The sequence below is a fragment of the Lissotriton helveticus genome, chromosome 6 (genome assembly GCF_964261635.1).
Source record: "Lissotriton helveticus chromosome 6, aLisHel1.1, whole genome shotgun sequence".
Lineage (NCBI taxonomy): Eukaryota > Metazoa > Chordata > Amphibia > Caudata > Salamandridae > Lissotriton > Lissotriton helveticus.
In genome coordinates, this window is record NC_136067.1 from 834,746,289 (window position 1) to 834,760,235 (window position 13,947).

The window sequence follows — 13,947 nt, forward strand, 5'->3', positions numbered from 1 at the left end:
CTGCCCTGCGCCCTTCCCGGAGAGGCCGGCGGTGTGGGACACGCCTGAAGAGTGCCTGAGGGACCCCGCTGGGCCTGCGAACCGCCATTGCTGACAAGGGATCTATCCCATTGGACTCATAAGAGCTGGACTTTCTGAGGGCCTTCCATCGCCGCTGACGGCTGGGACGGGAGTCCGCTACCGGCTGCGGAGACGGGCTGGGGGTGCGGCCTCTCTGTCTGTGCACAGGAGTCACACGAGTACCGACTCGGCCCCCCACCCTCTTCGCCCACTCTGCTTCTCCGCCTGAGGCGGCCCGCTGGATTAGACGTGAATCGGGCGAGCTCCCCCCCCCCAGGCAACTCTGGACCAGGACGGAGAGACGAGATGGGGAAAAGAGATCCGGTGGCGAGACCGGCGAGGCAGGAAACCATCGAGAATTATGCCACGACCCGGGCACAGAAGGAGACGACCCTGGTGGTGCCGGGCTCACGCACTGACACTGCCATGCTTCTGGAGGTGATCCAAGCCTCTAGGACAGATATACAAGACTCTAGATCGGCGTTGGAGACTAAAATAGTAGAGGTGGGCTCTGAAGTCCTCTTGCTGCGCCAAGACTTCCGAAAGTTGAATGAGAGAGTGACTACAGCAGAGACCAAAATCGGCGAAGCAGGGGATTCCCTTACCACCCTCCGAAAAGATATGGCGGGGCTGCAGGCGTCACACAGACAGCTGCTGTGGAGGGTCGATGATGCCGAAAATAGGGCGAGACGCAACAACTTACGCTTTGTGGGCTTTAGAGAGGGCATCGAGAAGACGGATGTAGCGGCCTTCCTACGTTCCTGGCTAACGTCAACGTTCCCACAGGCCCAATTTTCGAACTGTTTAGTCATCGAAAGGGCGCACAGGGCCCTGCTGGTGAAACCGCCGGAGGGGGCACGACCGCGACCGATCATTGCACGCTTTCTTAATTTTGCGGACAGGGACCTCATTCTGAGAGAAGCAAGAAAAAAGGGAGAACTTCGATTGGAAAACACGAATATCATGATCTTCCCGGACTACAGCCAGGATGTACAGAAACAGCGACGCTCCTATGACTCAGTAAAAGCAAAGCTGCGAGATCTGCACATATCGTACATGCTGCTCTTCCCTGCGAAACTGAAAGTACTTTTCAAAGGCAAGTCCCTCTTTTTCAATCGACCGGAGGAGGCCTGGCAATGGTTGGAGGAGCGCCCCCTGCTACGAGAAGCAGAGGAGGAAAGTCGCAGAATACGATCCGAAATGGCGGCCGCCAGTTTCCGGAGGAGCCCGCCCAAGGCCCAAAGGTCTCAAACTCCACGGACGAGACGACATTCGCAATTGACTCCCTATCTGGATCACCCCGAGACGGGCCGAGGGGGACGGAACCAGACTACGCCCGCAGAGGAAGACCAGGTGCCGGGATCCAGGTTCAGCTGTCTGGCACAACACACAGATGCAGAGGCGGAAAACGAGAGAAGTGGTCATATGTCAGACGTGGAAGAACTATCGGAACACTCTCTGCATCCTCTAGTCACAGCAATCCGAGAGCTGGAACAAGGAGCGACTGGCACGTCGGATGATCAAGACATTGAAACGCAAGATTCCCACTCCTGAGGAAGATTAGAACTGATATCCGAAACAGCAGTTCATCGCTTTTGGGGGCACGCAAGTTACAAGCACTTTCCTTCCTGTGTTGACTCATACCATTGTTTGTTGGTTTGTTGGCGCTCCCATCGCCCCACACGCACGGGTAGACCCGTCCTACTGTTGGTTGGGCAGTCAAGACGCGGGGGGCCCTGTGGGAGCTCCAGATAGAGCCTTTGAGATAGCTTAGTTGGGGTTACTATTGGGAGGGCGACAGACCTTTACCACCTGAAAGTCCTGTAAGTCAATTGTTCTACGGATGGGATGGACGGGAGGAAAAGGTGGGGAGGGTGAGGGTGGGGATGGGGGTTCTCGAACAGTTTTGTTGGAGGGAAATTGGTTGGGGGGGAGGGGGAAACAATTGGTTGAATACAGTCATGTGCCTTGGTGCTCCACGCTACACTCCTACACCAGAGACCGTCCACACCGTACTAGTTGTACCTTAGAATGGCGAGTGCAGTAACAGCACAATCTACAGAACATAGGAAAGTTAGTGTCCTGACCTGGAATGTGAACGGGCTTGGTAATAAGATTAAAAGAGGACTGGTGAACTCATACCTTAAAAGACTAGACCCAGATATAACTTTCCTTCAAGAAACTCATCTTAAGGGAAATAACTGCCCCTTTATAGCCAGGGGGCACCAGAAAGTTCTGGCACACGCGGGCTACACAACTGATTCGAGAGGGGTAGCAGTCCTTATAAAGAACACCTCCCCGTTCTGTACTACGCGCACCTGGGTGGACCCACTGGGGACCTGCGTGGGGGTCCAGGAGACATGGCGCAGACGCACAAACACGCTTATATCAGTATATGTACCGCCCAAGTAACAGGCGAACACACTTAAGATACTGGCCAACATACTCCTCGACACGGCTGACACCATTCAAATAGTAGGTGGAGACTTTAACGATGTAATGGAAGTAGGGATGGACCGGTCAGGGACGCCAGCTAAGGAGGGGAACCGGACCCCCCTAGCCCAGCTAATAGCTACTATAGACCTCACGGATGTTTGGAGATGGTTGCACCCGGGCCAAACCGTCTATTCATTTTACTCGGCCGCGCATAAGGTATTCTCGAGACTAGACTACATATTCATGTCCAGACAGCAATTCACTGTAGACGCCACTGCGGAATATAAGGCGAGGGGAATCTCCGACCACTCACCACTGTTAGTGAGTATGGGACAGAACCGGGGTGCCGGGGGGCCTCCTGGCGCCTTGCTGCCTGGGATCTCCAAAATGCAACTGTACGGAGAGGTGTGAGAGCGGATGTGCGGGTCTACATCGCCGACAATGAGGGTTCAGTTGATTCAAGGGTGACCCTTTGGGAAGCCTTGAAGCCCGTGATGCGGGACAGGCTACAAAATAGACTAGGAGAGGAAAGGAGAAAACTACAGGGAGAAGTAGCTGCAGTGGAGCGGGCTATCTTGGACTTAGAGAGAGAAAACACCTGAGTTCGAGAAATGTTAGGACTCTTCGGAGACTGGTTGATAAACAGAAACAATATAGAGAACTAGTGACAGATGAGGCTAAGACTCAAAACCTGGCCACCCTCCACCGCCTCTATGACGTGGGGGATAAATCAGGCAAACTTTTGGCGTGGCTTAGTAGAAAGGAACGGGCAGCTAGGTGGGTAGACCACATTAGAGATGCAGAAGGGGCGCTTGTTAGTTCTGATGCACACATTGCTGAGCCCTTTGCTATGCATTATGAACGCTTCTACACCGCCAGAGACTTGGGGTCTTGCGAGGAGGCTCTACAATATATAGAGCAGATTGACCTTCCCTCGTTGGATCCTGAGGCCCTTAAGACACTAGAGGCTGATATCACAGTGGAAGACATCTCTGTGGCCATTGCTCGACTGAGGTCTGGTAAAATACCCGGATCAAATGGTTTCCCGGCGGAATTTTTCAAGTGTACGGCGGACCTTTTGGCTCCCCATTTGAGGAGCCTCTTCATGGGGGCATATCAGGAGGGGAGGCTCCCTCCGGACCTCTACATGGCGACAATCATTCCGATACATAAGGAGGGCAAGCCACGAGAGGACTGCGCGTCCTACCGCCCCATTTCCCTCCTGAACACAGAGGTGAAACTCCTTGTGACTATCTTAGCGCTACGATTGAGGTCGGTGATCCCGGACCTCATACACTTAGATCAAACCGGTTTCCTGCCAGACAGGGCCACCAAGCTGAACCTTAGACGTACCCACAATTGGCTACAGGAGGTGAGAGACAGGGAGCCTCCGCACTGGTTTCTCTCCCTCGACGCTGAGGAAGCCTTTGACGCGGTCCACTGGCCATTCCTGGAGGGTGTCCTGCATAAATTTGGCTTTGGCCCTAGGTTTCAGACCTGGGTCCGGCTCCTCTATACCACGCCGCGAGCTAGGGTGAGGGTGAATGGGAGACTGTCACGTGAATTCCAGATCCAGAGGGGGACCCGACAAGGATGCCCTCTGTCCCCTCTCCTCTTCACACTTACCATCGAGATACTAGCAGCTAGGTTCCGACAAAATCCAGGAATCACTGGATTCAGGAGGACCGATACAGATCCCGCACAAGAGAAGCTATCCCTCTACGCGGATGATGTACTCTTATACATTACCAACCCGGAAACCACTGTCCCGGAACTATTCCTGGAACTGGAATGCTATGGTAGACACTCCGGCTACAAAATAAACTGGTATAAATCGGTCCTGTACGACCCAAGGGGCAGTGAACGCTGGACGACATTACCAGGGCAACTAATTACAACGACGGTGGGCTTTCAATATCTCTGGATTTACATCACCCTTGACAGGAAACTATCGCTTCAGAAAAACTTGGAGAGGATCATGCTGAACTCCACAGCTGATATGGACCGCTGGAGACAGCTGCCACTCACACTCTTAGGCCGAGCGGCTATGTATAAGATGATTATTCTCCCCAAATATTTATACGCTCTACAGAACGAATATTATCCGCTCCCGGAAAAGATATTGCCTAAAATCCATTCAGATCTTAGGGCTTTTCTCTGGTTAGGTAAACAACCTAGAATAGCACTGACTACTCTCCAGAGACACCAATACAGTGGAGGAATCTCGCTGCCTAATTTGGAAGCCTACTACTGGGCGGAACACATGACCCCGATTAATGAGTGGCTACATACCCAGGCAGACCACCCCACAGATGCCCTAGAACGACACAAACTGTCCCCGCATAAATTACTGCACTATTTGTATGGGGGTTCTGGACGGGAGCCGCTCCTCCCAGCGACTGTTATTACTTTACTTGCGTGGAACAAGGCCACGAAACGTACGGGCTGGGAGAAGAAACCCACCCGGCAGACACCACTATGGCACTGCAAATGGCTAACTGAACTTCATAAACTTAGGGGATTTAAACGATGGGATGACATCGGAATCTCCACCATAGGAGATGTGATCGCCAAAGGGGAATTGAAATCCTTTCTGACCCTGAAGTCGGAGTTTGGGCTTCAACATTCCCAGCTCTTCAAATACACGCAACTGCACAAAACATACTCTTACCTGGGCTCCCAGAATATGCACCACTGGAGGGTCGGCTCCTGCAAGAACAGATTCAGGGGAAGGCGGTCTCACTCACCTATAAAACCTTAACCAACAATATGCTAGGAGACCTGGCGAAACTTAGAAATACATGGGAAGAGGAGGTGGGAGAACTAGATGACTTAGATTGGGACATAGTGTTAATGCATCCCCGGGAGGTGGCGATTAAGTCTAGGCTGCGCCTCATCCAATACAATATACTCCACAGGACTTATTATGATAGGGTGAGACTTCATAAAATGGGGAAAATAGACGACACCACATGCCTCCGATGTCACAGAGACGACGGGATTTTTATCACATATTGTGGACATGTGACGTGATTCAAAACTATTGGAACCACATCTTTAAGGAACTGAGAGAGGTATTGGAGGTCCCACTTATCCAGGAGCCCAAGCTGGCCCTCTTGGGAATGACTAACGACGTGGACCTACCGCTCCCTCTCCTAACCTTTCTGGTTTTGGCCTTGGTGGTAGCCAAAAGAGACATAGCGAAATACTGGGGGTCACCGACTCCCCCAGAATTAGAGGAATGGAGAAGAGGGTTGGATCTCTACATGGCTGCTGAGAGAGTGACCTATAAAGCTAGAGGGTGTCCACGGAAGTTACGTAAGGTCTGGACCAGGTGGCGCCACTATCATGGTTTGGATGGGGGGTTTGGAGGGAGGTGAGCTCAGCATTAGGTTACAGGACTACATGGGCGCCTCCAGGTAGGTCTGGGTGGGGACACTGAGAGATTCCTGCACATCGAAACTACGGACATTGAACAAGTATGATATGATTGTGGAAGGGTGGGCGAGGGAGTAGGGGGTTGAGTAATGCTAATTACATGACTGTACTGTTGAGTTATAAACAAAATGCAAATAAAAATAATTTGAAAAAAATAAAAAGAATGCATCACTCAGCACCACCACAGCATCACTCAGCAACACCACATCATCACTCAGGGCCAAGAATACATCCCTCAGTACCACCACAGTACCACCACAGCGTCACTCAGCGCCACCACAGCGTCACCCAGCGCAACCACAGGATCACCCAGCGCAACCACAGGATCACTCAGCGCAACCACAGCATCACTCAGCGCAAACACAGCATCACTCTGCGCAACCACAGCGTCACTCAGTACAACCACAGCGTCACTCAGCGCAACCACAGCGTCACTCAGTGCAACCACAGCATCACTCAGCGCAACCACAGCATGACTCAGCACCACCACAGCATCACTCAGCACCACCACAGCATCACTCAGCGCAAACACAGCGTCACTCTGCGCAACCACAGCGTCACTCAGTGCAACCACAGCGTCACTCAGCGCAACCACAGCGTCACTCAGCGCAACCACAGCGTCACTCAGTGCAACCATAGCATCACTCAGCGCAACCACAGCATGACTCAGCACCACCACAGCATCACTGGTTCAAATATGTTCTCTCAATGTTTCAAGCTTTATTACAAATGTGACAAAAAGATGTTAATATTTCACTTCTGTTCTTGGATTTTCATCACAATAAAATACACTGAACATAATCTTCACAAAAGTTATTTACAAAAGTTGAAGCTTGTTATTTGTAATAGCAATACATGTAAGTCACGTAAATACAACACATATGCATTACAAATGCTATAGGTGTCACATTTGCGAAAGTTATAACTATTGGCATTGTAAATGACAAAGCTATTAATTTCGCTATTTTCAAAACCAACACATAAATGAAAAATTTGACATTTACAATACCAATAGCTCAAACTTTCCTAATGCGAGACCTATTGCATTGCAAATGCTTGTTAGGTTTGTAATTAGAACATGGGTTCCATAGGTTGAAAAATGTACACCATCAGGACAATACAGTGCTACATTGCCATGTTAAATTTAAATGAAAAATGGAAGACATTTTATTATAGCAAAGGAATGCTGACACTGCCTTGTTCACATCTTCGAATGTTTTCAAACTTGGCAGTATTTTCAGTAGACTTCTTCCACTTTTGTCTCTGACAAATGTTTGAGAACAGAAAATGTGTGCTCGGAAACATTGACATTAAGAAATGTCTTCAGCTCAATTTCCAATCTAGCTCCAGTTAAGTGTCCTACATCATTGCCACTACAGTGGATAACCATAAACTGGAGATGGTCACAATTACTAACAAAAGTAGAGGGAGTAACTGATTTCATTTAAAACTACTTTCACCAATCCATATTAGTTCAAATCATTTTAACATAAATCATTTCCAACACCTACTTTCTTAGCACGGTGTCTGACCCAAAAATGAAAGTTTGTCCAACAAACCAAACCCTCTCCTTCTTGCACATAAACTGATATATAAGAATAAGAAACACTGAGGCAATCTAACAAATATATCAAGAGTTAGATGATTGCCCATTAGGAAGTTACATCATACCAACAACTTAATTTTGAGAGGAGGATAAGTATTGGCTTGAATACAATTTGGGCTATTAATGTAGCATTCTTCTACCAAAACACAACAATGAGGTAAGGAAATAAGCTAGTCCGCATCAATGACGTTTAACAAGTATTAGAAGGCATTTGAAACACACATTTCTGATAACATTTCAACAAAAACGAATAAAAAAACTAAATAAGAAATATAATTGCGAGTAAAGCAAAAGCTGATTAGTTAATAACACTGTGTGCTATAAACACAGCCTAATACTACTAAATACCACGACCAACCATAGCGACTCTGCTCACCTTTGGAAAGCAATAGAGCTCCAGTTCTTCTTCAAAGACATAACAGAGAAATTGGAAATTATACCTTATCACCTACATCTATGCATTTCTTCCTAAAGCAGGTACATTTCTATATGGATATGTATGGATGTTCTGGTATATTGTATTTATGAGTTGTAGTTAGATTATTCATGTGAAATTTCATTATGTGGCCTGGCATGGGTGATGACATTAGTAAAAATATAGTCTAAGTATCGTCTTCGATACTTCCAAATAGATCAAATTACTTGGTTAGATATATTAACAGTTGGACAGACACAACATCTATAGGTTTTTTCACAATCCAATTGATTTGTTTTTCCCAGTGTTTTATGATGACTACTACCATATGATCATCTTGAACTGTAAATGTCCTACATGATGACATAGTGTAACAGAAATGGTAGTTTTGTCTGAAAACACAAAAAAGAAAACAATGATAGAATGGCTTTGTGTTGTTGGAGGTGCTGATGGGTAGAAGAATTAGACGGTGATACTGGAGGTACTGATGCAGCGAATGGTGGTGGAGATGCTGCATTAACTGAAGAAGAATCTCCTTCTGATGTCTTCTTTCCGCACAAGCCAACCTGGTGGAAAGAATTACCTGCTAATATGAAGTCCATACACTTTGACCAAAATGATCTAAGAATTGATGGCACTACCCTCTCTCGATGGGAAATCAAGCATTGCTCTAAACTTAACCTGAAAATGTATGGGTTATGAAAGGCTTGGATGGTTTTGAAAAAATATGATATAGTGATGCCACTAAATTTTTTAACCTAATGTACACCTTTACACATACCTGATTTCCCCAGAATAGTGATTGCTCTGACCTCTATAACATGTCTGACAACTTTTTTGCGGTCATATTTGAACCACAGTGAAGCTTCAGACTTTCTCAAGTTCTAAACCTAAACAGACTAAGCAAAGCACTATACGGTTCATGAAGTGACTGACATCTCTTGCCGGTCTGTCGGCTAGTACTAAAAACAGCCCCGAAAGATGCATATACAGAATATCACTAAAATAAAATGACAACAAAGCTGCCCCATCAAACCCTAACTTGGGGCAGCTCTATTTTCCATTCCGCTGCACCCCACCCTTTGATAGCAGCTCTCCCTCCCCTTTAGAATTTTGTTTTCATTTGACTGCCTTGTAGGGTATCACATGCTGGTATGAGGTGGCATCAGAGAGTAACATTTTGTTACAAATGTAAACATTCTATAAGCACTACATTATGACGCAGAAAGCCAGGCCTGACTTTTATGAGGCAGGGAGAAATATTCAAAAGCTTGCCAGAAGGGAAATGTCTTAAGCTGTATTTGTTGCTGCTAACCGCCTTTTCTGAATTCTGCCTTTGTATTTGCATGGTTTCAAAGCACTTTGAAGTGGTAAAAACCAGGGTGGCACCATACGAAACACCTAAAGTAAACGAACAGATTTCAAAAGAAATGCAGGGTTGCTTTTCATCAACCAAGTGGAAAGGTTTAACTATGGCAAATAGAGTGTATGGCCAGGTTTGGCAGAAAAGATATTATGAGTATGGGATAAAAATGATGTAATCCTTCCTCAAACGATAACGAAACAAAGTAGAAAAAAACCCAAAATAAATATGATTTTAATTGTGAACATCCGATGTGTTTGTAAAGTTATACGTGTGCATAGCTTCCAAGTGCCCGCTTGATATTAACATTATGACCCAGTGGTTCCCAAGGAGATATACAAGGATTAATTCCAAAACTTTAGTGCAGCCAATGTATAAAATTCCTTATGGCTGGAACTGGGAGAAGGCACTATTATTTCATTTTCTTAATTCAAATATGCTTTTAATGCGAAATCCATCTGTGAAAAGTATTCCCGCCAACATGGCAAAATAGGCAGCAGCTTTTCCCAGTCGTTATTTCTGATGCAAATGTGCTTTGGTGCGCGGCTTTAGGGCTACACATATATTGTAAAAAGTGAAACTACATTTTCCAGAATATAAAGTGCTGCTGGCAAAAAAAAGTCCTGACTGCCTGAAGGTGTCGGGCATGATACAGAGCTCCTTGAAAGCTAGAGCTCGCTGTAAACTGAACTCCTTGTACTAGTCCTGTAACTGTTATTGTGCATGCAAGGCTAGTAAAGAGTGCTTTATTAATAGCATTGCGGAGAGACCGCTGTCAACTGGCTCCATGTCGGGAGGGTGCCATTTAGCCAATAGCACTAAGCATTCTGGGCCTGTATGCTCATACCTATGCCAAGCCAAGTAAAACTACATATCCCGTCATGCTTAGAGTTGTTGCTTGAATAGCAGGACGGGCTGAAGGATATTCTCGTGAGAGGGCCAGTTGACAGTTCAGAGGGTAATGACATCATCCACAAACGGTGTGTTTCTTCTATGCACCTCAAGGGCCAAAACCCACTTAGAAAAGGTAACTGTGTATTTCACACTCTTTTTCCAGTTACCTTTGGGCTTCTGACTTGTGCTGCCAATGGACCTGTCAACCAGAGCTTCCCCTGATGATGGTCTTGTGAAGGAAACCCTTGTCCTGTAAGCTCTCATTCTGCTTGGGATAGTAGACTCAACCAGACAGTACCTTTTATCAAGTACAAAAGTGAGGATGCCCGCAGCGCACACAGTGTGCCCACCTAAAAGGGCGGCCACCTTAGTGCTGTATTCGGAACATCACCATGCGCTAGTCGTGGGGACCCAGAGAGTCCCCCTGAGTCTGGCGGTAAGGCCACTTCACTTCCGGTGCACAGATTGTCGGCCAAGGTATTTATATCTGCCCCCATCCTCTACTGGCTGGTGGAGCCACCGTACACCTCAAGGTAATAGGTTCAATTAAAGGATGGGCCACGTTGGTCAGAGCTAATTAAAGTTGCCTTTAACCTTGGATTTTACCGGGCACAGGCACTTTTAATACATTTGAACAAAGCAAAGGAATTTACTTGATGATGCACAAAAAACAATGATGCATACGAACTGGATTAGAGCACAATAAGAGATTAGCACCAGTAAAATGGTAAGAGGTGCAAATTTAGAGGCCAGTCAATGGAAATGTGCTCTCAGCAAAACCGGTCAAATAACAGAGCGTGCCTCAGTATGCTTCACTTAAGTTAGAGACTGCCAGCCCCATGACGAGCACAGCCAGGTGGTGTAGGAACGGTTGCCCTAGACAGAGGGGCACAGTCTTCAAAGTTTTGGGGACACAGGTTTAGAGGACAATGGCTGACAAAGTACTAAAGCAATTCACTTTCCATAATTTAGCAGAGGGCAGGCAAAATTTGAGCATCCATTTTCCCAATGTTTTCTACAGTGCAAAGCATTCCCACTTGCCTGCATCCCAGCAATATCTGCATCAGAATGTTGGTGCTGGTACAACTATGCTAGGGTTGGTGCATCAGCACAGCAACACAGCATTAAAAGACCGTAGGTAGACTGGTGTTGGTTTCCAGGGAATGTAGGAAGATGGCTCTGTACATGCTATACCAAAAGGAAATATAGTGGGCACAGAGTACAGCGAGTCCCCAGAGGTATAGCAGAGGCTAAAGTAGAATTCACCTCATCCTGCTTTATGGTAGTGTGGTTGAGTAGATAGGCTTGTGAGAGGGTAGTGTAATTACTTGTGTACACACTCGGGCAAGAATGATGTCACAAACTCAAAGACTGCATCCAGACTGATTGTTTGCCTTACCGAAGCAGAGCACTTGAGGTGCATTTATGGGAACCTCCAGTCACCCCTTGTTTAGGTCCACCCTTGCCTTGGGTTAGGCGGTAGAGCCAACTGGGTACGCATGAAAGGGCAGGATACAGCCCCCACAATGGGGGACATACCAACAATTGCCCGGGTTTGGGGGGGCTCGGCCTTTTACCCCAGCATGAGCGATGCAATGTATGATCCGGCATAACACCCTACTCTTCCTGAGTCATGACAAGTAATTATCTTCCCCAGGGGTCCGATTTCTGCAGGCGCTGTACTACAATACAACAGAGGCAAGTGGATAAAGATACGTGTATATCGTATTGGCCACAAACAATAACCTATTAACAAATATACTCTTGGCCTTGTAGGCGAATATCAAAATGCGTACCAGCAAATACTGAATTCAAGGCCTCAGCAGTGAGTGGTAAATACAGGGCACAGACAACCCCTAATCAGGATGCAAAAATTGGCACAGCAGGCACCATAGGGACATCACACAGAACTGTGGTTAAATAAGAGAACAGTAGTTCCCAACTTCCGGGGAGGCCATTGAACATTCATACAGCTGGGTAAATAAGCCATGTGCAAGCCCACCACGCAGGAGGGCTTGGTTCAACTCAAAATGAAATAAGAAGGGCATGGAAATTAGGCGTAGCCTCATTAGTGCAAGCACCACAATGTACTCCGATAGGGACGGGGCACACCTGCCAGAGGTAGATAAGGAATTAGTCCAGCTAGAAGTACTGGTAACTGCAGGTCGCTGGAGGCTATGGTGGGGGGGGGGCCCCGGCTAAGACAGCTGCCACATCCAGGGAGTTGGCAGAGTTACAGGGCTGATTGGTACATAAGGGAACTCTCTTCAGAGCACAACAGGGGTAACCTATGCCAAACCCCAGGAGTCTTTACGGCAGGACCCTGGATGAAACGTCAGTGCACCGCTAGTCCTTCGGTCTGCTGTAAGCCTGGACAACCGGGGGCCTACCTTACAACACTCTGCCCCTAAAGAGTAGTGGGTAAGGTTGTGGACTGGGGGTCCACGGTAATTAACAGGGCAAAATCCCCCAGGTAGACAGTAGCAGCTATTGGGTTGGCCAAGGTGCAGTTTGGCTTATCAGACGGGCAGGGCAGCTTAGGTCAGTCACTGCTGCCTGCCCTTGGATCACCTGTAAGTTCACCCACCACGTTGGCATACTTCCTGTATGAAATTAACCTGCAGGAAACTGTTTTCCAACAAACCTGGTTTTGTGTGAGTATTGCAGTGCATGCCATGTTCACCATGCGCTGGTAGGTTTGCCTATATCTACACTATGAATTCTGGAGGTGACCTGCTTGGTAACCTGAACAGGTAAGCCACCCGACCCCCTGCTTTATTTATGAATGATATGTTCTGCTCTATTTGCCCTGGTGGCTACTAGACAAAAAAAAGTTGATAAATGTTTCCTTTAGTTACCATGGGCGGTGCAAAAAAATCACTCACAAAAAGGAGAATCTACTTGCATGTTTTAGCCGGATGAAATGCCATCCCTAAACCCCCTCCCGTCCAAGGGAAAAACATTGACTGAACTTGTCCAGTGGAGAAATAAATCACAACTGCTGGCTGACATTTGGAACCATTCCCACAAACAAACGCTGGCTCAAGCGCTTTGAGAATTATAGACAGCTCTTGAACGCGGTTCCTCCCTGTTGTTTCAACACAGCCACAAGCATTGCAGAGAGAAGAGTTCCCATGAAGCAAACCAGAGACACTGGGTAAACACGTTCCTACACCTTGTGCAAAAACCCTCCCGGCTCTCTAAAATCCTACACTGTCAAGACGATTCCTGTCGGCGAAAATCTATCGGGAAAACTGACAAACGTGTGGAAGATAGATGATGTTTTTCTACCAATAAATGTATCCGAGACATGTTTCCACTCCCGTCACACCTCCAGAAACACAAGTAGACAAGTACGGCAAGCGCCAGGAGCCACAGTATCAAGCCTGTTAGCATATTCCCGTGCCACCCGCCCAATAGTCCCAGATTCCAACCTGCCAATATAAATAACTAAGCGGCGCACTTTTCTAATCGGTGCTCATACGAGACGCCCAAACGCACCCTTTCTGTGCGACGGCAGCGCTCAGTACTTAAATAAACGGTGGCATCTTGGCGTCTTCTGCCGTACAAAAACTCTGTAAAAAGTTGAAAGTTAATGGGGTCTTACCATGATGACGTACGTGCAGTCGCCGGGGAGCCCCAAGAGCACGCAGGAGCTCTGGTGACGATTGCTGCTGCTGCTGGTAAAGGTGCGTGTGTGCTCAGGGCAACAAAAGACTCATCCTAGGCTGCCTG

General features: G+C 47.3%; 1 protein-coding gene across 2 annotated transcripts in view; it reads right to left on the bottom strand.

Annotated features, from left to right (window-relative positions):
* Nucleotides 1-13,947, bottom strand: part of CRYBG1 (crystallin beta-gamma domain containing 1) — a 1,049,447-nt gene that overhangs the window by 487,500 nt on the left and 548,000 nt on the right. The window lies entirely within an intron of this gene.